Below are 26,058 nucleotides of genomic sequence, written 5' to 3' on the forward strand. Positions count from 1 at the left end.
GTTTTCCTAAAGTACCCCCCATACTTTAAATACTCACAATCTTCATAAACACTCGCCCACTTCTTTCGAACAATGCTCATTTTATGCATCCCTCCAAATCCATCCGCAGAAAACCTCCTAACCTCAAGGTGTTTTTGGTTGAGCAACCCAAGCATACATAATCTAGAATTACAATTTATGATACCACTATGGAGCTCTTTTGAATTCTTCACTTTCTTGATAATTTAATCTTTGATTTCTTTGAATTCACCACCTTGTTTGATTTGATTTCTGGTATCTTCAATTTTTGAACTCTTGGAATTTTGATCTTTTGATCTTCACTTTAGTTGCTCCAAAATTCTTCAAACTTTTCTTGCAATTCTCTTTTTTTTTACATGTACCTCACTTTTTTCACTCAAAACCTACATGCTTAAGCAGGGTCTCTCAACTTCAACCTTTATTGGTTAATGATAATAATTTTTCTGGATACATTTCTAGTACACGATGCTAAATATATTGCATCCCTCAAACTAAGCGAGGTTGTGTTTTTGTTCCATGATTTCACTAAAATAAGGGAGGTCACAAATGCACTATAACGTATATTGGCTCAACTAAACATTTGAGCTCTCATTGGATCATCTCATACAACATTAGCAAAATTTTAAATTATCACTAGATTTTTCTAAATTAAACTATTATTTCAAGTTTATAAATTTTTAAATTTCCCTAAATCTAGCAATTTCCAAACTATTATTTCATTTTTTTATAATTTACTTTTACCGACCCCTACCCCACACTTATTTCATACAATGTCCTCATTGTATACATAAAACTAATTAAGCACATAAAAAGGGAGAAAAAGGAACAGACTCCCCTGGGGTAGTTGTGGTGAGATCGAATGGGGCTGCTACAAGTTGCTTCAAATATTGCTGAAAGACTGAAAACTGGAACTGCTGCTTCTGAATTTGCCGATAAATAAAATCAAGACTGTCGGCTTCGAAAAACGTGGTGCAAAAGGTTGCAAACAAATGTAATGTATAGTAACCATGACGTGGGAAGTATCGACCACGTCGTCTCGTGAAGAATGACAACCTCTTCTCGCGATGAAAACTCTCCCTCAACATAGGAAAGTGTCAACCATGTCATGGCAGTCGGGATGATACTTCTTCCTTGCGTCGAAATAAAACTCTATGGTGTGGGAACAGCTTGTCCATACCATAAGAGTTAAAAATAAAATGTCACTCTTCTAAATAATCGCTCACGAAATCAATATGCACCCCACACTTATGACAAATTGTGGGTCTTGACTATAATCTTCGAACTCTCACACGACTCTCTCTAGCAACAGTCGGACCTAGCTGTTGAACTTACTGCCAGCTTTCTAAAGGCGAAAATTTTGCACAGATCTAAACAACCAAAGAGCATCAACATGGAAAACAAAAGTAAAACACCCTAAATTAAACTTAATTACATACCAAATAAAAATACTAATACTAAGCAACACAAAAATAAACTAAAAATAACACAAAAATAAACATAAAAAGGATAACTAAATCACTCATCATCCCCGTCATCATGCTGTTGTGTTCCAGAAGTACCGGCTCCATCATGTCATGACTGGAATGGTGGAGGGAAAGGAACCGAGTACTGAAACCCCTGGTGGGCAAAGAATGCGGTCAACGCATCCCCATACCACTGTTGTTGTCTCTCCACGTGTGCAACATACTCACCAAGGTTCTGAACCCCCTCGTCAATATGGTCAATGCGCTGAGCTAGGTAACGCATATCAATCTCTGGCTCAGGTCGCTGCTACGCTCCTCAAGGAGCAGGTCTACGCTGCTGGACCCGTCTCAGCTGTGGATCGACGGCACCCTCCTCGTCTGCCACGTCATCTGGTCGTACCCGCAAGACACCATCTCCGCCTCGCTCAAGTACACGCATCAACTCCAATAACTGAAGGCTCATCGGCCTCATATCATGAAACATCATCGATCTCGTGATCTCACGCATCAACAACTAATATGATCGAGCTAATCGTGTGATAAAATGCCCCCCGCAAATCGGGCTATCCTCCCGAAGTCCCCTGACCCTCCTACCCAAATACGCGGCTAAAGCAACTAGAAGGTTCAGGTGCCTCCCTGGAGTAACAAGTGCCCATAAGAAATACAAGTCTGTCGAAGGCCCTCTCTCACTGTTCTTATGATGCGTGAGAGATATGGAAATCAAACGGTGCAACAGTCAGTATGTAGTAGACCGAATCATCCTCCCCCGTGCAGTAGATGGTGTATATACTCCCCCTGTAATCTCGGCCCAAAAAGTGTTCTCATTATAGTCATCTGGCCGATCCGTGAGACAATCAGCAAGGAATGTCGGGAAGTGGACACTCCTCGTTTCATCTGCTGTATATATCCCCACTCGAGTCGCAAGCTCTATGACACTACACTCCCGGCTCACACCACCCAGTCTGAAGGAAAAGGTTGTCCTATCATCGGGTGTCTTCCTAGGGTCATAGGAAACTGTAGCATAAAACTCCAGCAAAAATTCCCGATATACAGGCTCCCGGATCCTGAACAATCGTGCCCATCCCTGACATACGAACAAATGCACTGCACTCGCATCCGAGTGCATGTATTGCAAAAAATCCTGGATCAGCACAGCAAGTCCAGTCTGGGTCGCCAATTCCCAGTCAAATGAGGGCGCTATGTCGATCTCCTTAGTGAGAAGCAAACTCAAATTGTTGACATATCGTGCCCGGGTTGCATCGTTTAGAGTGTGCAGTAATTGTAAGAAACGGTGATCGGTCACGTCCTCGGGTGGGTTGGTCCTCTGAGTTCTTCGGGCCATAATCTGCACAATAAACACCAAACACAAAACGCAACAAAATAAATCCAGCATTAACAAATTTAAACCAAAAATAACGGTCCTTGGGCCTGCTGTACGTTGGGCATACGTCCAGACTCTCGTAACTACCCCCTGCTGGTATAAGATCATATAATACACAGGTAAATACATAGGAGTATTCTACAAGACATTCAAAATTTTCAGATTAAGCACATATGCAAGCAATAAAAAATACAAGGGTCAAACACATGGGGGCATACACGGCTATTCATCCAGCACGCTATACGTTCGTTCAAATCCTCGAATCGAATGTTCATACACAAGTTTAAAGGTCAAATCGAGTTCAAGGGTTTAGTTTATTGGTCCGAATCAGTGTATTAAAACATAATCAAACATCAGATGCATGAAATCGACCCCAGTTGACAAAGGGTATAAACCCTAGAATTCTAATTAGGCTAAATGAAGCTAATGCCACTAATTTAAACACAAATTAACGTGATATGGCTTCCGAATGACATACCTTTGTGTTGATTCTACAAGAAAAGAAGAACAATCAGAGATCTTGGGGGAAGAACTTGGCTGTCTCAGTGCGTGTGTGCGAAGGAAGGTAATTTGAAAGAATAACAAAAAAAAGTCAAAGGGTTAAATGATAAAACATGTCGCCAATTTACGCTGGGCGTAAAGCAAAGTTACGCTGGGCGTAACCCCAACTCCAAGAAATAGTCATCCGCGATCAATGGTTCATTACGCTTGGCATAAATTAAAATTACGCTGGGCGTAATTTTAACTGAAATATTTCCTTTACCTTATTTGTAATTCCTTTTTCCAACTAATTAATTTGGGGACTTATAATTATTATTAATTTTTAATTTTTATTTTTTTATTGCTTCAACAACAGCCATGACTTTCCGATGAGTGACAAAAAAATGAGACGTCATGATCACTTGTCTTTGTCGAGATCAAACAACAATGGTTGATTAAAACCCTTGCACGCAAGAATTGGTTTGAGAAAACAACCACTTTCGGGACCCGTTAGAATATTTCCTTTGTTTTCTTCGCACCTTTAACTAAATGTAGAACAAGAAGTGACCAAACTAGTCAAGAACAGCAAGAGCTCGGTCTTCCACTTAACCACCACAATACGCCTTGCTATACTACGCCTCATGGATTGAGTTGGACAAATCAACAAAGTAGTAGTCTAAGCAGGTCAAGAATTCCCTAATCGCTTGCATTCTCGAAACCCATGCAAATAGTAAAACCAAACAATGTGTATGATCCCAAATTCCTACAAATAACAACAAGAACCTTCCCGACAAGTGAAATGATATCATCGAAAATAAAACTAAAAGAAAAATAAAAACTAACTAAAATAACAAATAACGAATAATCAAATAAACTAAATTAATTACAAGCCGTTCCCCGGCAACGGCGCCAAAAACTTGATGTGCACGAAAGTACCCACTAATTTTAATATTTATAACCTAACAAACTTAGACTAACTATGCACTTATAGGCAGTGTACCTAGTCAGATTACAATATAGCTTAGGTAAGTTGGGTGTCGATCACAAGGAACGGTGGTGAATTAATTTAAAATATTTGATTATAAGTTACAAGTCACATGAAAAGAATAAAGAAGTAGTTTAATAAATCTCAAACGAACAATTAATTGACAACTCTCGATAAACTAACAGGATAACAAATCTCTTCAGGTACTTTGGTTTAGATAAATTACACCTTAAAAACATAGACAATTGCATACACAAATTCATTTATTCATGTTCACCGATTCCTAAAATGATTAGATTCGCATTCAGTATAACTAATCCTTTAGCAAACAAGTCAATTCAAACAGTGATCAGTTGATTAAACTAACATGCTTCCTAGTGTTCAGTTCGTATCAAGCAAGACTTGTAAATATAGTTAATCAAATTGGTCGTTCAATTAACCTCTTGTTGACGGTCATCAAACAAGGCTCACACATTAACTTACTTATTCCCAAGTTAATCCTAGTTTCACATTCGTTATTCCTAGACTTATAATCTTGATGGTCATCAAAATCATAAGAGACAAGCAATCAAGCAGATGTTCATACAACTCAATTTACTTAATAATTAACAGCAAATAATTATCATTAACACGTAAGGATCTTTTAACAAGCTTGGCAAGATAAATTAAACATAAACAAACAATTCAATATAGCAATTAGTCTAATAATCAAGGTTTCATTCAATCATAAACACAAAGTAAAAGGTTTTTACACCCAAATCAGAAACTAAATACATAATAGTAACACAGTGGAATGCTAAACATGGTCACGTTAACAACCCATATGATTACTGACATGTATCCGCTCTCCAATCCTTCCGATCTCCGCTCCCGTTAGCTTAACGGCCTTCCGGCCGCCTTCTAGACTCTCAAAACGGCTTAACAGAAGTTAATTAGCGACTAAATTAGGTTAGAAGTCGAATCCCCCCTCTGGTTAGCTAATAATCGCTTTTTATAGCCCTTGGAACCGACTTACGTACGTTGGGCGTAAGTCGAATTACGCTGGGCGTACTAAGGATCAATGCGCGATGGAGTTATCCGGATGCAAGCAGTTACGCGAGGCGTAACCATATATTACGCTGGGCGTAACTCGTATTTGGCTATTACGCTTGGCGTACATGTCCATTACACGGGGCGTAATCGGCTCCTGCAGCATTTTTCCTTTCTTTTACCCTCTAAGCCCGATTTCCGCTTCAGTCTTTTCTTTTGTGCTCCATCAACAACGAATAGCTGGAAATCATAATTCAAAGCATTATAAGTACTTTTTAGTTCTAAAAGAGAATAATAAAGGCTAAAATATTAAGATATAAAGTATAAATATATATATATATATATATATATATATATATATATATAAATACACATATCAACAGCTAATCTCGACCAACTCGAAACGTGCATCAAGATGAGGTTTTTGGGACAAGAATGGTGTCAAAACTTCACAACACATAGATCTATACAATAAGATTGTCAAGTCAGAGACTTTTTACCTCAAAAGGGCTCCAGAAGATGATGCCTCTCCAGATCTACGAGCTCTAGCCACCCCACTCCTTCTTTGACAACGTCTTTCTTCTTCTTGGCTCTCCTTTGCCAAAACAAGCTTTCCAAGGTCAAACACACCCAACAATGGAGGTGGGATGACTATCTAGGGTTTTCTGAGGGTAAGAGAGTGTTTATGGAGGCTATGGTTGGAACCATAATGTTCCTTATATAGTAGTTGGCCCTAAATTTAGGGTTTCTGGATGATAGACGTACGTTGGGCGTACATCCAGTACGTCGAGAGACCTCCGTGTTCATTTACTCCATTACGTTGGGCGTACATCCAGCTTACGTTGGGCGTACCCAGCCAAACACGTGCATGCATGCTTGGCATGCATGGGACCCCTTTGCTAAACTTCCCCCTTAGGGACCATTGTTGTCAATATCTTCAGTTTACAACATCTCCTCCATCCTAAGTCCGTTCCCGACAAACTTTATATCCACATAAAGGTGGCGAGAAGACCTACGCTTCTAGTGACACACCCCGACCCGAAAACCCTTTTTGAATAAAACCCAATACCCATAAAAGACCGAAACGCCCTTACTCTTGATCTTAGGAACCCATAAAAAGATATTTTAAGAACGGGGCGTTACAGTCACAAGCCATCTGTTAGTCATTTTTGTATCTTTGGTTGTCCTTGCACCTTCCTTCATCTGGAATCCAACCCCAAATTCAACACCAAGGCTGATAATTGTTATTTTGTGGGTTATGCTGCTCGTACGGTGTACATGATCTACAACAAGAAAACACAGCAAATTGTGGAATCCTATGACGTGCGCTGGTTGGAGGAGAACGAGACGGGTGCCTGAGTCGGTCTAGATTGGTTATTTGATTACACATCTATTTTCAAATCATTCGATGTGTCTTCGAATGATTCTTCTGGTTCCTGCTCCAGTTCGAAGGAAGTTGTTGAAGATGACGAAGAAGATGTTGTGTATAGACCACCATTAGTGCCTTCTACGACTCCTGCAGTGGATGAAGCTGTTACAAGTACTTCTCCCAGTTCGACATGCCAAAGAACTAATCCTGATGTTGAAGCCACTCCTTTTACTCCTGCAGAAATAAACTTCATGACCAGAGACACTTCCGCTTCAACTCAGACTTTCATGGAGTTACTCTTTCCTGAACCGATTGCTAACGAGTATGTGGCCAACACTTCTAATGATTTCAGATCATCTGAGGTGTTCGATACAACAGATGAAGGACCCATCAACATTAACAACCTTCCCGTAGCACTCAATGACATCAACCAGAAGCTTCCCACCAGAATTCAACATGATCACCCGATCGAAAACGTCATCGGACAGCTAGGCGAGAGTGTTAGAAAGCAAGGTGTGAGTGGAGACGTCATCACACGTCTCTATTCTTGCTTCATATCTCAAATAGAGCCAAAGAATGTTGATATGATGCTGAATGAGCCTAGCTAGGTTGATACAATGCATGAAGACTGAATCAGTTCGAAAAGTTGGGGGTTTGGAAATTGGTTGAATTACCTAAAGGTGTTGGGGTACAAAGTTCTTCATTCATGACTTTGTAAATGTTTGACTTTTGTAAAACCCACTTGCATGTGGTGCTTTAGCCTTTAGACTCATTTGTTATGAGAGTGAGAAAGAGACATGTAAACACCTCTATATAAGGTGGGTTTGTCCACTTGTAGAGGTGTGCTTGAGAGATGTAGAAGTGAGTGTGTAAGTGTGTGTTAATTATGTAGTCTAGATCTATATCTTTTTTTGTAACACCATATACATTCAATATATCTCTTAAACACCCAAATCACCATGTTCAATTGTGCAAGCTTTAATTCCGCATGCCAAACCATGTTCTTTGTCACAACAATTGGTATCAGAGCGGGTCTTCAAGATCAAGGTGATTATTGAAGAACGATTATCGGTTTGGCAATTTTTGTCGCAATTTGATCAATTTTGGTGAGTCTCTCTCTATGATCTCTCTTAATTTTTTTTAATCGTGCGTTGCGTTTATGATGTTTGATCGTTTTGTCTCGGATTGGATCAAATTTGTTTCAAGCCCAATTGTAGATCCAATCCATTTTATTTCACTGATCACGTCCAGAAACAAATTCAAAATCATTTGATTGAATTTTTTTTCATCCGTCACTTATTGTTCTCGATTTGCTTTTGAGCCCAAATTAAATCATTTACTATTCGTGAATTTGTTATTGTTCATTAAATTGTTTGAGCCCATTATTTCAATCCAAAGTACTGTTCATCAATCCAAGTTTCAAGCCCAAATTTTATTCCTTATCTGATCAATCAAAAAAGAATTATCTCAAAACGAGGCATCATTTTTTTCCTTAGTCTAATATCGATATTTGGTTTATTTCATGAGCAACTCAATTTTTGTTTGTGAGATTGTGACCTAATTGATAATCGATTCAAGTTGTTTGAAGTTGGCGTCATACTTACTTGTTTGAAATTGAAATTGTAGTCGAACTAATCTGTTATTGTTCACGTTCGGAATCGATTTTGATTAAATCGATTCTCCAATCGATTATTGATGTTTGAGTCCAATCGATTATGATTTCAATTTTGACCAAGTTTTTGATTTTTGGGTCGATAGTTGGTGATATTCTTGATTGAATTGATAAACTCTCTAGACAAACCTTCATCAGTTCTATAATTTGATTTCTCACTTTGATTAAGAATTGAAAGGTTCATGTGATGTCGATGCCTTTGGATTTTGATAACGAAAGGTCTTTGTGTTTGGATTATCGATTTGAAAGTGGGATTTTAATTTCGAAGAATTGAAATCGATTTGACCAGATTGATTTGTTATTCATTTTGTTTCAAACTGTGAAAAGTGAAACAAAGCTTAATTCTTGGTGTCGATTGGATTTCGAATGGGTAATGAAGAACGAAGGATAAGTGTTTGTTTGTTTATAAGTATCGTTTTGAGTTAAGATTTGAAGACTTGAATGTCGATCTTTGATTGTGGGTTTGGTGAACTGGAATCGACCTTAATTTGGATCGTTAGATACGAAGGTTTGGAAATGAGATGTGAAATCTTGAGTCTGTGGTCTCAATTAACGAAGGTTTGGTTAATTGTTTTCAAAGACTGTGATTGGTGATTTTGATTCGAATAGTGTTTTGGGTTTGTATGAATATGATTTTGATTCAAAGGGTACTTGCGTTGTTGCTTTGGGAAGAAATGTAAGGAACGAACGAAAAACAAAGACTCTAAGAATGAAAAATTGATTTTGGAGATCTTGATTGTAAAAAGCGAAGACTCTAAGAAGTGATTGGGACAACCCTTCGTTAGTTTTGTAAATTGAACGAGAAAGTTTAATGTTGGGAAGAACTGGGTTAAGATACGAAGGGTTCCTGTGTTTGTGATTGGAACGAAGAACTGTAAACGAAAAAAAATAATAATAATAAAATAAAATAAAATAACATACGATATTACTGTTCATAATATAGTCTTCGTATGCTTCGTAAGAACTGAAAGGAAGAAACGGTGAGAATGAACAAAAGAAGGAAAAGAAAAGTTTCGGTTATGGCCCTTGAAGTTTCAACTCTTTGACAAAGAATTAAACCCTTCGTATGTTTTATCAAAAAGCTTCGTATGGTTTGCAATTTGTCAAAGTCTTCGTATGTATGGAATGAAAAGGCAGAAGTTACGAAGACAACCCCTGAACCTTCGAATTTTTGTCACTTCGAAAATTAACACAAGTTTCGAATGTTTGACACTTTTCACCCAAATTCGAAATTTTTTGGAAGTTTCGAATATTTTGGGATGTTTCGAACTAGTCTTCGTATGTTTAAGCAAAAAGGGTAGAATTTACGAAGATGGTCCCTGAGACTTCGAATTTTTGGCAGTTTTCACCCAAATTCGAAAAGGACTATTTTTTTTCTGAAAATTGAAGAAAGTGCATTTCAGGCCCCTGCAGTTTGTGCAAATTGACGCTTTCTACCCAGCTTTGGAAAAGGGGGAGATTTTTGCATATTTTGCTGTTTTGGACGCAACGGGTCACTGCAGAATTTTGAAATTGACAATTTCTACCCATTTTTGAGAATTTTTGTCAAAGGCGATCCGTGAACGAAACTAAAAATTCAATATTTTTTGGGTTTTCCGGATTGAAGCACAAAGTTTATGCCACATGTTAAGGGGAAGTTTTGACATGAAAAATTCCGAATAGAGCACGTTCTTTTTCCTTTGGAGTTTTATAATCAAATTTTGATTATAAAAAGGGGGAGAAATTTTATATGGAAATTCGAACTTGAATTTTTCATATTACGCGGATTTGAAGACCGAAGTGATCTTGAAGTTTTGAAGCTACGAGATGATGCAATTGGAAGTTCGGAAGTGATGTATTCGAAATGGGTTTGGTTTTATTGAAGATTTTTGGGGTGTGTTTTTATGCGCAACTTTTGGGTGATTATTTGGAGTTTGGAATACTCTTAATCATTCGTTGCTGCTCGGTTTGTATGGTCTCACATCCTAGAGCCCAAATTGAAGAGTCATGGAAGAATTGAAGATTGAAGTTCGTTTCGACATGTGTCACCTTTGAGGCTCGAACCGCGTAGTGCTTGATTTTGGAAGATTTGAAGTGGGTCATTCATTCCTAACTTTGAGGGGGAGAATGTTGGGGTACAAAGTTCTTCATTCATGACTTTGTAAATGTTAGACTTTTGTAAAACCCACTTGCATGTGGTGCTTTAGCCTTTAGACTCATTTGTTAGTGAGAGTGAGAGAGAGACATGTAAACACCTCTATATAAGGTGGGTTTGTCCACTTGTAGAGGTGTGCTTGAGAGATGTAGAAGTGAGTGTGTAAGTGTGTGTTAATTATGTAGTCTAGATCTAGATCTTTTTTTGTAACACCATATACATTCAATATATCTCTTAAACACCCAAATCACCATGTTCAATTGTGCAAGCTTTAATTCCGCATGTCAAACCATGTTCTTTGTCACAACAATAGGTAAGAAGTCCCTTGACATGCGTTGGGTTTATCGAAACAAGCAAGATGATTCAGGGGTTATTATGAGAAATAAGGCACGATTGGTTGTCCGTGGATTCCGACAGATAGAGGGTCTCGACTACACCGAATTTTATGCACCAGTTGCTCGCTTGGAGGCTATTTGAATTTTCCTCGCGTATGCTTCTTACATGAACTTCACGGTTTACCAGATTGACGTCAAGAATGCCTTCCTGTACGACGCTATGAAGGAAGAAATCTACGTTGATTAACCTCATGGGTTTGTCAACTCAAAGTTTCTGAATCATGTCTACAAGTTGGACAAGGCTTTATATGGGTTACATCAAGCTCCAAGGGCGTGGTATGCAAATCTTGCGAAGAACTTGATCGAGCATGGATATACACGGGGAACAATCGATCAAACCCTGTTCATTAAGCATGTTGGCGCCGATCAGATTCTTGTGCAAATATATGTCGATGACATTATATTCGGGTCAACGTGTCCACAACTTTGCAAGGAGTTCGAAGTCGTGATGCAGAAGAGGTTCGAGATGAGTTCTCTTGGGGAGATGACCTTGTTTATGGGGCTTCAGGTCAAACAAGATTCAACCATAATCCTGGTTCATCAAGCCAAGTATATGGATGATATGCTAGAGAAGTTCGGGTTTAGAGACGCGAAACCTACCTTGACGTCGATGGTCGAGTGACCTTTGTTGATTCCAGATCCTAATGGTGCATCGGTACATCAGACTGAATACAGATCGATGATCGGATCGCCGATGTATCTGACCGCGAACAGACCATACATCATGTTCGCGGTCTGTCAGTGCGCACGCTACCAAGATAATCCTAAATTCTCCCATTTAATTGTTTTTAAAAGAGTTTTTCGGTATCTCAAAGGCAGCCCACAATTGGGTCTTTGGTATCCGAAAAATTCTGAATTTGATTTATACGCTTTTGCTGACAGTAATTACGGAGGATGTGAGCTTGACAGGGAATCAACTTCTGGGGGTTGTCAGTTTTTGGGAGATCGGTTGGTGTCATGGTAGTGCAAGAAACATCATATTGTTTCAACCTTAATGGTGGAGGCAAAATATGTCACTGCTTCTGAAAGTTGTTCTCAAGTCATATGGATCCAACATCAGCTATTGGACTATGGTTTGAATTTTCTAAAAACCCCTATTTTTGTGATAATGAAGTTGCAATTTAAATTGCTAAAAATCCAGTCCAACACTCAAAAACCAAGCACATCGACATCAAAGTGCATTTTATCAGAGATTGTTTTGAGCGTTCGCTCATTCGGTTGGAACGGGTTCCTACTGATAATAATGTGGCGGATCTGTTCACAAAACCATTTAACAAAGCTCGATTCGATGTGCTTGTGGGATTTTTGAAAATTATCCGTTTTGAAGACTGAATTTTGTTTTAGGATAGTTTAAATATGTGCATTTAAATTTTCATTCTCTCCTACGCACAAATTTAGGGGGGGGGGGATAAACACAAAACAAAAAAAATCAGAAAATTCAAAAATATAAAAATTAGAAAATTAGAAAATCAAAAAATAAATGGATTGTAAGTGATGTATTGGGAAGTGGTATCAAATTGGTGATAACAGGCAATTTGGATTTGTGTAAAGTACCAAAAATTGAATCGTCTAGGCTCTGTGTTCGATACACTGGTAGGCACGAAAGATTTAATGGACTTGACTAGGAACAGATGAACTTAAGGAATCTAATGACTAGACAAATCTTGACCTAGATAGATACGTTTAGCATGACAATACGACACTCGAATAGGTTGAGCAAGGAGATATACATGGGAATCTACGGATTACATTAAATGATTTGTATCTAGAACCGTGGTTTAACTTTTCCTCGATGTACGAACTCTGTCCTTAATTCTGATATTGACGAGGCGACCGGGGAATTCCGATAAAGTAGGTCTGTAGAAAGTTATTTTCTTGCTTTCCTTCTGTCAGTCATATGTTGTCTCCTCTGTGTGATCGAAAGATCCGACCTGAACTGCAACATATGCAATTCTATCTCTCTGCATCTCCTTCTATGCAATTCTTTCTACCTGTTAGCCATATGTTGTCTCCTTTGCGTGATTAACAATCCAACCTGGTACACATCATATGCACCATTCTACTTTTCAATCCCTCTAAACTCTAGTTAGTCATATGTTTCACCCTTTATGTGGTTGGAAGAGATCCGACCTGGGTGTACAGCATATGCATTCTAAATCTGTCTTCTCTCATAATAATTGTCTGCTCACCTAAAGTATCTTGGAAGTTCTTGATTACTGGGGTATATCAGGAAGCGGGAAACATGTTCTAGTACATCTAAAACTGAACAGTTAAGAGATTGTCTGTAGATATCGCTGCTCAATTTAGGTGGAGAAAAATATCCTTGGTCATCGTCAGATGAATGGTCCTTAGGAATTTTATCTAGAATCGTAAGGTCACAATGTCTTGTCGTTTGTTATATGTCTTAAATTTGTCACAGTCTTTCGTGCTTAAGTGGACCACAATACCAGCAATTGACCAGATTTATTCATGAAGGAGGAGGTACCAATAAATAGACTAAGGCTGTCTAATAACTTTGATCCCAATCTCACAAAATTAGTATTAGCATTGAAAGGGAGACATTAGTGTCAATTCACTTTAATTTCAATTTTATTTTATTTTATTTTTATTTTCTTTTATTTTTATTTTTATTTTGCTAAAATTCAAAATTAAAAAAATTATTATTATTAGTATAAATTTTTTAGTTTTTTTTTATTATTTTATTTTATTTTAATTTTTATGTTTTCAAAATGTTTATTTTTGAAATTGTTGATGTATTGGGCATGGATTTAAAGCTTTATGGGTTGCAGCTCATGGTTGGTGGACCACGTTTGGATCCAGGTATATATACCCATGTTCTCGGCTGAACAACACTTTTTACCACTGTTTCTATTTACGGTCGTGAACGTCTCCAAATCCTCTCGTTACTGTTCATCGATTCATCTTTACTTATGTTTTTGATCCAAAATTGCTCATTGATTCGTGTAGGTATTGTAACATCCAAATTTTCAAGACGAAAAATTTCATTTTTGATATAACAATTTAGGAAAACATTTATAAGAAAACATATTTGAGTCATTTCTTTTCATAAAACCATCATCTCATGTCTCAAAATCATATCATAAAAATAGTAATAAAATCATAGTACAATCCCATAGATCTCAAAATGTAGAATCCTGTGTGAATGTGATGTGCAGCTACCGCGCCGGCTCCTTCCCGTTCGTTGAAGAGGTACCTAAACCAAAACTGGAAACTGTAAGCACGAAGCTTAGTGATTTCCCCCATCATACCACATACCATACAAACACATAACACACATACTGCCAGACATATATGGGTGCCCGACCTACCCCTCCAGTCCTCTCGACCGGTGACCTTGCCTAGCATATCTGGGTGCTGGCCTACCCCTTCGGTCCTCTCGACTGTTGACCTTGGCTAGCATATCTGGGTGCTATCCTACCCCTTCGGTCCTCTCGACCGATCTACCACATATTGTCACATAATCATAATATGTCTAGCATAACTGGGTACTAAACTACCCATTCGGCCCAATCAGCCTGTAACTTGGGAACTCTCTCCACCTACTGCTACGATCACGTAATATCATATCATGCTAACATATAAACATATAAAGTAGCAGTAAACACAGACATTTATCACAAACACAATTGTCCAACATACACTCCTACTGGTGGGCTGGTGTTGTGGCCTTAGACCCACTGCTACTGGAAGGTAACTCACCTCGATGTCGTGTAGTATTCGCACAGTCCTCGACACGGGAATCGACTCATCTCGACTCATCAATCCCTACACAACGACCTTTTATGATTACTAATGCATACTCATAACCACCTTACAAGGGTCAACCCAATTCCAAGTCAAAGTCAAGGTCAAATCCTAGTCAAAGTCAACATCCAGTTGACTTGACTCGCCGAGTTGGCGCACTAACTCGTCGAGTCCCTATTCTTTCAAAATGATACAACTCCCGACTCTACTCGTCGAGTCTAGCAAGAACACAACGAGTTCACCTTTAACCATAGCATCGGGACCATCTTCAACCGACTTGCCGAGTTCATCCTTGAACTCGTTGAGTTTTATAAACAACTCGTCGAGTCCGCCTTCATGGGTTGGGGAGATTGCCTCGGACTCGCCGAGTTCATCCTTGAACTCGTCGAGTACGATGATCTTCAGGTCCACTATGAACCCAGACTGGATGAGTTCCTAACCAACTCAACTCATACCTGCTAGCAGAAGGGTTTTGGGCAAGGAAACGACCTGACTCGCCGAGTCGTATAAGTGACTCGCCGAGTCACTCTATGTCCAAATCTATTCAGATGATTTCATTCGAGCACAAAGCATCCAGGACCCAGATCTAACCTTCTAGGGTCGGAATAACACACAAAGCTTCTGCCTTTACATCCATGCATGGCCCTTTTTGCTCAAAAGGCCAAAACAACCTCTTAAACTTTGCATGGGGAAATCTAATGGCACAAAGCTTCCACCTTTATGCCTTAACTATCCACAATACTCTCAGATCTAGAAGGATCTTGCTTGGAGACGTCCAAATCCCACAAGCACCCATTCATGGACCAAAATCTTCATAAAAGGGACAATAAAGAGATCTATTAAATCAAAAGCCAAGATGAAGACTTGATTACTAGGAAATGCAGCCACTGGAGTGTATTTTATGGATCTACTTCCTCCTTCTTGAACCTTAGACTTCCTTCTTATCCTTCTTCCTCTTCAAGAGTACACAAATCACACAAATGTGGCTCAAACACTCACAAGGTGCACTAGGGTTTCGTGGGTGAGGGTTTGGGGTCTAGAGGCCGAAGATGAGGCTGAGGGAATGAGAATATGATGCTTAAATAGGGCACCAAGTCCTGAAATTAGGGTTTCCCAACCCAGGCTAGACTCGCTGACTCAGTCCCCTGACTTGCCGAGTCGGCCACTTAATCTGCGACACGGGACTCGCTTCTACTCGTTGAGTTCCTCCCTGGACTCGACGAGTAGACCTCTTGACTTGGGGTTTTTTCTTTCCTTTCTTGAACTTATAAATTTGGGGTGTTACAACTCTCCCCCACTTAAACTGGAATTCGTCCTCAAAGTCCGCCATGGCCAACTTCCATACCATCCGCTTAAAACTTCCTTACACGATACGCACTTCGCCCTCCCAGTCCAATCCTCGGTGTTCCACCCTTTAGAGAACCGCCTGGTCATTCTGCAAAGCAAATCCTTGATGATAAAAACCTCGATGGCGCTTCCATCACCAACAATCCTGAGAACATACTTCTTATCCAACCGACAATCCCTCTGGTACTACTCGAGCACTTATGTTGGACATCCTAGGGGTTCGGCCCTTTTTCCTGCAGGATACACGACTTTCCATAGGCAACTTTCCATACACAACAACTAACCTTCCCTATCTCCATCACGAATAGAATTTCTGCTGAAACTGCAATCTCGGCCACTCCCGATGCCGACCATCACACCATTACCTACTAAAAGATTTCACTTACTATGCCCCAAAGTTGTAAGCTCCACCCAGCGTGAGTGACTTAGCATCACCTGATCAACTCACTGCTCTATGCACAAATTCCCCTAATCATCACTCCTGCTTGAAATCCTGATGACTCTCATCTGCCTTCCAGATGAACCGAGACCACCCTGGTCCCAACTGATCTACCATAACCCGAAATACCGGTCCCTCACCGTTACCAGACACAATCAGTCGCTCTCAATGACTTCAGAAGATACTACGACTACCTAAACTACTCTACCAACCTAGCCACTCTTGCTCTAGAAGATCAGGGATCCTCGATCCTTTACCATGACTCTAAGGTCTCTACCAGGTCCCACCTGCTGCTAAAAGTACACGGGCCTCGCCCACGGGTCTCACCCAAACTACACTTCGGAGCGGCCTCTCCCACAGGTCTCACGTATCTAGGGCTATGCAGACCCACTCCTCTCCTAAACCCAGCTTGCTATCCTTTCCTTATTCTTACCATGCCAACTAGGAGATACGGGCCCCCACCCACACTCCGCTAACTAGGAGATACGGGCCCTCGCCTACACTCTTTTAACTGAACTGCTAATGAATGTTATAGCTATCCTGCAGTCTTACAACACTTTCCCCACACTGTCTAACTGTTGGCTACCAGCCTGAAACATCCATCAACAAGCGCTTCGCAGTCTAACATCCTGATTAACTTCCATGCTACCAGGCAAAAATGCTACCCTGGTTTTCCAAACCAATCCTCAACTACTTTGAGTACATGACCCAATTCCGGGATGTTTCCCAAACTCCCGACCTTCCCGCTGCTCTATCCAAACTGCTATCTCAACTATTTTCCTACTCCGCAAGGATGCGAACGCATCTAAGTTGTGCTCCTACCTCAGATCGTGATCACTGGGATCGTACTCCCCCACTTCGATTCATCTATCTCCTCACAGCTCATAACTTGGGAGAGTTCCTAGTTCTCCCTATCATCTTCTGGCCACTTTGGGTCCACCCACAATTACCATAGCTGGTGATCTAACCGACCACTGCTCAGACGATGCCTTCCCTGAAAACTAGCGAGGCACTCCCGAGTCCCGCTCATGCATGCTACAGTTACTGCATCCTAAGTAACCTACTCTAAAAGGGAACAACCTCTAACTACCATTCTAAAATCCAGTGTATGCAGATGGCATATAACTCAATCACAAGTAGGCCACTAATTCAGAAATACCTTTACCAATACCGATGCATAACCATAACAATAAAATCATAACAAAAGCTGATAGAGAAATGAAAGATACGCACCTGACGCATCAGGCTGCTCACGCCTCCTCTGAAACCAACTGATATGCCCTGCTCCTCGCTGTAGGCGCCTCTTCCCGGCCCTGACGGCCGTCGGTGATCCTCAAGTTTGAACCCTAGGTGGTGGTAGCAGTACAATCCTTGCTAAAATGACCAATCCGAATGCACTTGAAGCAACCAGAATCACCACTGCTGCCACTCCTACACGCACCCTCGTGCGTCCTGCCACACTTGCCACAACGGCTCCGGTCCTGAGGACCTCGCAATCTAGAATCTGATGCCTTGGGCCTTTTACCCGATCCCATAGATATCTGAACCTCTGTTGGCTTCCTATTCTTTTCTGTCTCAAGATCAATCTCTCTTTCTCTGGCCTGAGCGATCATATCTTCCAGTGTCTTGCAGCTGGACCGACTGACGAATTGACTGATACCGCTCCTCAACATCTCGTGGTACCGAGCCTTCTTAATTTCCTCGTTCGCCATATATTGCGGAACAAGAAGAGCCCTCTCCCTGAACTTGGCGGTTATTTCCGACACTATCTCTATAGTCTGTTGCAGATCTTGAAACTCTCAGGCTAACTGTTGCATCTCAATCATCGGTGCAAACTCGGCCTTGAACCTGGTCGAGAAATTGCTCCATGTCATCGTGTCCAATGCGACATCATCCCCAATAGCATGACCAACCTCCTCCCACCAATCCCGCACTCTGTCCTTCAGGAAACTGGAGGCAAGTCGAACCTTGTCCCCCTCGAGAACGAAAAGCATTGGTGACATCAGCCAATCACCTACTACTAGCATTGGGGTCCCTAGACCCATGGTAATCCGGAGCTCCACAAGCTTTGAACTCACGAAATGTCAATGTACGCGCTCCCATCATAGCCATCATCTCAGTGCGGAAGGCTCCCAACCTCTCATCTAAAATCTCCAGTATGCCCTTGTAGTGCCTGGTTCCTGGTACGTATGACCTGTCTAAGTAATTTATATTTTTAGCCTTGGACTCGGCGAGTTGTAGGCCCGACTCGCCGAGTAGAGCCGGGATATTGAGCACATTTAAGTTGGCGACTCGGCGAGTCCATATTCTAGACTCGGCGAGTCCCCGCTGTCTGGATGAAACCCTAATTTCAAGGGTTTGCACCTTATTTAAAGCAACCTTATGTGCCCTAAGCCCGACTCCTTCACCCTCAGAGCTCCTTATATCGACCTAACCCCTTTTCTTGTGAGATTGAAGTGTTTTGGTGTGATTTCTTGAAGATTTTGAGAAAATAAGGAGAGTAGATCAAGAGGAGAAGAAGGAGGCCCGATATCTTTGTGATATTTCAGAGATTCATTGTGGTATTACTCAGTTTCCTTCTGTTTTTATGCTTAAAGTCCCTTAGGGCACCATTAAAGTCCTTCTTGACCCATTTCCAAGCTTGGTTGTGGATTAGGGGTTGTAATGAGCAGATTAACCTCTAGATCTAGGCAGGGTTGAGCTCCAGAAGCTCAGATCCATGGCCTTTATGGGAGTAAAGTGCTTGAATGTCCTAGATCTACCATTTTAGCCTTTATTAAGCCTTAAATCCCCATCCTATGCATGTATACACATAAAATTGGAAACTTTACGTGTAAAACCTACCCTAAGAGCCCAGATCTATGTATGGTATGAGCTGGATTCAAGCAGAATCGAGTATATAGTAATTGCATGTGAACGACTCGGCGAGTTGAGCCGCGAGTCCTCGAGTTTTCCCCTTTTTCGTGTTTGCTGAGTGGAGTTGTGAGTCGCGGGTGGACTCAGTGAGTCGGAAACCAGACCCATCCATGAAGGGACTCGGCGAGTCAATGCCCTGACTCGGCGAGTCCAAGGCAATCTTCTTACCTCAAGAACAGACTCGGCGAGTTGTTCATACAGCTTGGTGAGTCTCAGCATAGAGTGTTCATCGGATGAAGATTAACTCGACAAGTTGTTCATGCAACTCGGCGAGTAGGATGAAGGACTTTTGGACATCAGTTAGAAGGAGAACTCGTCGAGTCAATGCCTAACTCGACGAGTAGAGTCGGATTGAGGACAATCGAATGGGTAGGGACTCGACGAGTTGGCAAGCCAACTCGGTGAGTCGGGTCAACTAGAAGTTGACATTGACTTGTACTTTGACCTGGTCAAGGGTAAAATGGTCATTTTACCCTAAGTACAGCTAGCAGTGTTTGACTGAATGTTTTGTGGGAATTATAACCGGAGGACTTCCGGAACAGCAGCAGCAGTAGATAGTCAGTTCCCGCTCAAATCAGCACCTACTTTGAGGTGAGTTCCCTTCCAGTAGCGGTGGGTCTACGGCCACAATGCCGGCCCACCAGTAGGAGTTGTATGTTAGATGATCGTCTTTGTGATATCATCTAGGTTTGCTACTACCTGATATGTTATATGTCGACATGATATGTTATATGTGAGAGCAGTAGTGTTCGATCGGTTGTTAGGACCGAAGGGTAGGTCAGACTCCCCAGATATGTCTGACAGTATGTGATGATATGTTTATATGCTAGCCTGATATGTTATATGTGATAGTGGTAGTAGGAGAGGAATAGACCCCAAGTTCGGTTGTTAGGACCGAAGGGTAGTTCGGACACCCCAGATATGTCCGATAGTATGTTTATGTTATGACATATGTGATAGTAGCAGTAGGGGGTGAAATAGTCCCCGAGGATCGGTTGTTAGGACCGATGGGTAGTTAGCACCCTAGAATGGCTGCACGGGTAGTCGGCACCCCAGAATGGCCACACCGGGTAGTTAGGCACCCCAGAATAGCCAGACAGTATGTATGTTATGTGATCGTATGGTATGTGGTACGATGGGGGAACTCACTAAGCTTCGTGCTTACAGTTTATAGTTTTGGTTTCAGGTACCTCTTCGTCAAAGGGGAAAGAGCTGACGCGGTAGCGGCACATCATACACACACACTGTTTTTCCGTATTCATGGGATTGTTCTGGGATTCATACTCTGACATTTTGATAGTTCACATGTTTTGGTTTTCAGACATAGTATACATTTACGAAATGGTTTGATCGGACAATTTTTATTTGCAAATGATTTTACTAAATATTAATTGAAAAATGAAATTTTTGGACGTGAAAAATGGGTCGTTACAGCCCTCCTTGACCTGTGCCAAAGATCACAGGAGTCTGGTCTAGAATACTACGTGTAATCTCGGCTGATACAAACTCTCGCATCTGCTCTTCGAGCTGCTCGGTTCCTAAACCCGAGCCTGATCCCTCTCCGGCACTTGATCTGACCACTGGTCTCTCACGCAATGTCACCATGCTGAAAACAAATCATATCAACCATCAAAATACACATCATCACCGAAGGATCACACACGCACTACAAGTTCCTTGGTTTTATCTCGACCCCTCTTGAATCGAGTACAGATCCTCTGCTTTCAGTAGTACGAGCCCATACTACCTTCCACATATATCCATACTTTCCTCAAGAATTGGCTCGACTCCACCAAGTCCCTTACTACTACTACTGCTCCCAACACCACTCTCATCGTAGGTTTGCCCTAGGGTAACCTCCAACCCGAACCTAGTCCTCAGCTACTGAAGGCATCTTCATAATGTCAGTTAGCCACTACTTCAATACCATCACATGTGACGAGGCTCAGATAATCCTTCGAGTAAAGGACTCGTCCCTATAATGGTTGGACTCAAACAAGAGCTGCGCAATAGGGCCAAATCCAACATTCTGAGATTATTTAACCCTCATCACATGTGGCTTGGCGTATTCACCTAATGGCTAACTCCCATTACTCAGAGTCCCACAAAGCACAAAGCAAGTAGTCTTCAGACAAAAAGGAAAATCTAACCATAACATAAGCAAGCAATCATTTTTACGTATCAAGAATCTGCACTAGCGTGCGATATAAGCTCATATAATCAGGAATAACCTAATCAGGCTATCCTACCACTATCTAACCAATACGAACATGCAGCTAACAGGCATATAAGGCATCCTTCCTAAATCCTTAGCCCTAAACTAGTATGTTGATCACATAATCACATCATAACATAACATTTATGGGTATCTTGGGGAAAACTTACTTGAGCTCGGCCGGTCGCGCACATCACACATCTTGTTCTTTTTCCAAGTTCTTTTCCCTTTTCAACTTCTTTTCATAAAAATGATTTTCCTTTTGAAAAAGTTCATACCCAGTCCTCAATTTGAGTTCAAACACACCCGATAGTGTATGTGAATCCCTCAAACTAAGGCTCTGATACCAACTTGTAACATCCAAATTTTCAAGACCAAAAATTTCATTTTTGATATAACAATTTAGGAAAACATTTATAAGAAAACATAATTGAGTCATTTCTTTTCATAAAACCATCATCTCATGTGTCAAAATCATATCATAAAAATAGTAATAAAATCAGAGTATAATCCCATAGATCACAAAATGTAGAATCCTGTGTGAATGTGATGTGCAGCTACCGCGCCGACTCCTTCCTCTTCGCTGAAGAGGTACCCGAACCAAAACTGGAAACTGTAAGCACGAAGCTTAGTGAGTTCCCCCATCATACCACATATCATACAAAAACATGACATACATACTGCCAGACATATCTGGGTGCCCGACCTACCCCTTCGGTCCTCTCGACCGGAGACCTTGCCTAGCATATTTGGGTGCTGGCCTACCCCTTCGGTCCTCTCGACCGGTGACCTTGCCTAGCATATCTCGGTGCTGGCCTATCCCTTCGGTCCTCTCGACCAGTGACCTTGCCTAGCATATCTGGGTGCTGGCCTACCCCTTCGGTCATCTCGACTGGTCTACCCCATATTATCACATAATCATAATCTGTGTAGCATAGTTGGGTACTAAACTACATCATATCATGCTAACATATAAACATATCAAGTAGCAGTAAGCACATTCAGTTATCACAAAGACAATTGTCCAACATACACTCCTACTGGTGGGTTGACGTTATGTCCTTAGAGCCACCGCTATTGGAAGGTAACTCACTTCGATGTCGTGTAGTATTCGCACAGTCCTCGGCACGGGAATCGACTCGTCTCTACTCCTCAATCCATACACAATGACTTTTTTTTATTACTAATGCATACTCATAACCCCCTTATAAGGGTCAACTGTAACGTCCGTAGATCCGGACTAGTCAATTTAGAGATAATAGGGGTCGAAAATGACTTTTTGACAAAATATTATTTATTTTATTTAGAATAAATAATCTTAACCAAGTTCTAGAATATGTCTCAAGGTTTCCGTACATATAAAGAACGTCGAAATCTGAGTTATAACGAAGAAGTTATGACCCGTCGAAGTTTCGCGACGGAACCGACACGACACCGGGAAACGTAAATAATGAATTTATGATAGAGCGATATTCAGCCTCAGCTATCTAAATGAAAGTCGTAGAACACGTTAAACCGAGAGCGTCCATAAAAAGAACGCCCAAATCTGACTTCGTATGAGGAAGTTATGATTTTTCGAAGTTTCGGCTTAGCAGTGTACAACCCGAAGTTCGAATATTAGATTGAGCGGTTTTTAGCCGACACAACCTAAACGAGAATCGAAGATTGCATTATCAGTAGCGTAAAAATAAAAAGACAGACGAAAACAGACGTCGGATGAAGAATTTATGAATTTTTAACAGACCAATCGTGTCCCGGTCTGTTAAAAATATAACATTTAAAATCGAGTCAACATTAGCCGACGAAGTCTAAACGAAAGTTGTAGAGTACATTCCCGCCTACGCGTGGATATAAAGAACGTCAAAAACGGAGCTCATATGTGAAAGATAGGATTTTTAGAAGTCGGAGTGTAAAATTGTGAAATCTGTGAGAAGTTGATGACGTAGCCGCATCTGAGTCGTTGCTTGCTGACCAAGGCTTCGCTTCAGATCACGCCACATAGCCTCGCATTACGCCACGCATACGAGATCCGGTACGCCCCGCGTACCTTCGGCCTTATCCTTCCGAAGAGTGCGAGACAGTCGGATCCGAGGTGGCACCCTATCCGAAGTTACGCCCCGCGTAGCCAAGGATTACGCCCAGCGTAGTCCAAGGCCTCGCAGGCTATAAAAGGGTACGAACTCTTCCAGATTTTTCACACCTTTCTTTATTCTCTCTCTAAGATCTTTCTCTCTCTAGAGTTCCAAACCCCCCTAAACCCTAGGTAAACCCCCTAACACCCAAGGGAAGCCCTGAGGCTCCCAGAGTCCAGAGAAAAAGGGTCTTTCGGTTTTGGAACGCTGCTCCAACGGAGCCCAGTTTTCGATAAAACCCGCTGTAAGTGAGCTACGCCTACGCTATTTTTAATATAGCTTCTAATTATTTATAGTAACATTATTAAGACCTTAAAATAATTATTTGGGCAATTATTATGAGTTATATAATGTTGTTTAACGCTTATATAATAATAATAACAACTAGACTATTAAATTAGTCTCGGTAAATATTGAACTAAACCCTAGTGGTAATGATACTAGGTTTTGTCGAGGGAAATTGTTTTAAGAGTAACGAAGTACTGTCCGAGTACCAAGTCACCACCGCATCAAGTGAGGGCATAGGTACTTTCATCTTACACACATATATGAAGTATTTTATATAAATTACGTGCTATGTGTGCATATTATCTGAATACTTGTTGTCTGTTGGATGAACGGTTTTATACATGTTTTAAATGATTTAAACTATATATGTATTTTACATCTATGATAATGTTGAGGTAAAACATGGGTAGATGTAATAGATGGAATAAGAGTTAGATGATGAGTTGAGAGGTGTTATATACCACGAGGTGAGGGTGAGAGGTGGACGATGTGAGAAGCCTTTTCCCCAAATGATGGCCCCGTCATTTAGCAGAGTATGGATGACAACCACGAACTATTCTGGACAGTCTAGTGGAACACTAGCAGACTCACAACCTGTAGGTGTTGTGAACGATGTGTTCACCCGGTGTAATCTAAACCTTGGTGATCATGCAAACTTGGTGCCTAAACTCTGGTGATCATGCAGACTTGATGCCTAAACGCTGGCGATCATGCAGACTTGATGCCTAAACCCTGGTGATCATGCAGACTTGATGCCTAAACCTTGGCGATCATGCAAACTTGATGCCTAAACCCTGGCGACTATGCAAACTTAGTGCCCGTTGTGTAAACTATGGCAACGTTGGACTTCGTGCCGATTCCTTAGGATGTTCCTTTGGAATGAGTGAACGAGAAATAGCTGATTCTTAGGTTAGATCCTTAAGAATAAAGAAGATAATGGGGATGGGTAATTGGATTGATTGCTTGATTGTTTAAACATAATAATTATATTATTGTGGGTTGAAAACCCTATGTACTCACCAGATTTCCCAACCTGGCCCACTCAGTGTATTTATATCATAGGTGTTGATATGAAGTCACATTACACTGAGAGATTAAGGAGATATAAATCACTAGTGATAATGAATGTAAGTTCTATTTATGCTTATGTTTCTGTATTGAAGATGACATCCCAAATGTTTTAAAATGAATAAAAATATTTTTCTTCAGAAATGCTTTGATAACGTATTTATCATGTTTTACTGGGAACAAATTCCGCAACATTTTTATTAAAAGAGGTACTCTGGTTTTTATAAAGCATAAACAAAATCGGTATGTTCTGGCCGTGAAAATGGGGATGTCACATCAACCCAATTCCAAGTCAAAGTCAAGGTCAAACCTTGGTCAAAGTCAACATCCAGTTGACTTGACTCGCCAAGTTGGCCACAACAACTTGCCGAGTCCCTATTCTTTCAAAATGATACAACTCCTGACTCTACTCGTTGAGTCAAGCAAGAACTCGGCAAGTTCACCTTCAACCATAGCATCGGGTCCATCTTCAACCGACTCACCAAGTTCATCCTTGAACTTGTCGAGTTCATCTTCATCATATGAATGTGTCTTGTCTATGACTCAATGAGTTTTATGAACAACTCGTCGAGTCCGCCTTCATGGGTTGGGGAGATTGCCTCGGACTCACTGAGTTCATCCTTGAACTCGTCGAGTACAATGATCTTCAGGTCCACTATGAACCCATACTGGATGAGTTCCTAACCAACTCAACTCATACCTGCTAGCAGAAGGGTTTTGGGCAAGGAAACGGCCTGAATCGTCGATTCCTATAAGTGACTCGCCGAGTCACTCTATGTCCAAATCTATTCAGACGATTTCAGTCGAGCACAAAGCATCCAGGACCCAGATCTAACCTTTTATGGTTGGAATAACATGCAAAGCTACTACCTTTGCATCCATGCATGACCCTTTTTGCTCAAAAGGCCAAAACAACCTCTTAAACTTTGCATGGGGAGTTCTAATGTCATAAAGCTTCCACC

Source organism: Lactuca serriola, chromosome 1 (assembly GCF_051521515.1).
Source record: "Lactuca serriola cultivar US96UC23 chromosome 1, Lser_US96UC23_V15, whole genome shotgun sequence".
Lineage (NCBI taxonomy): Eukaryota > Viridiplantae > Streptophyta > Magnoliopsida > Asterales > Asteraceae > Lactuca > Lactuca serriola.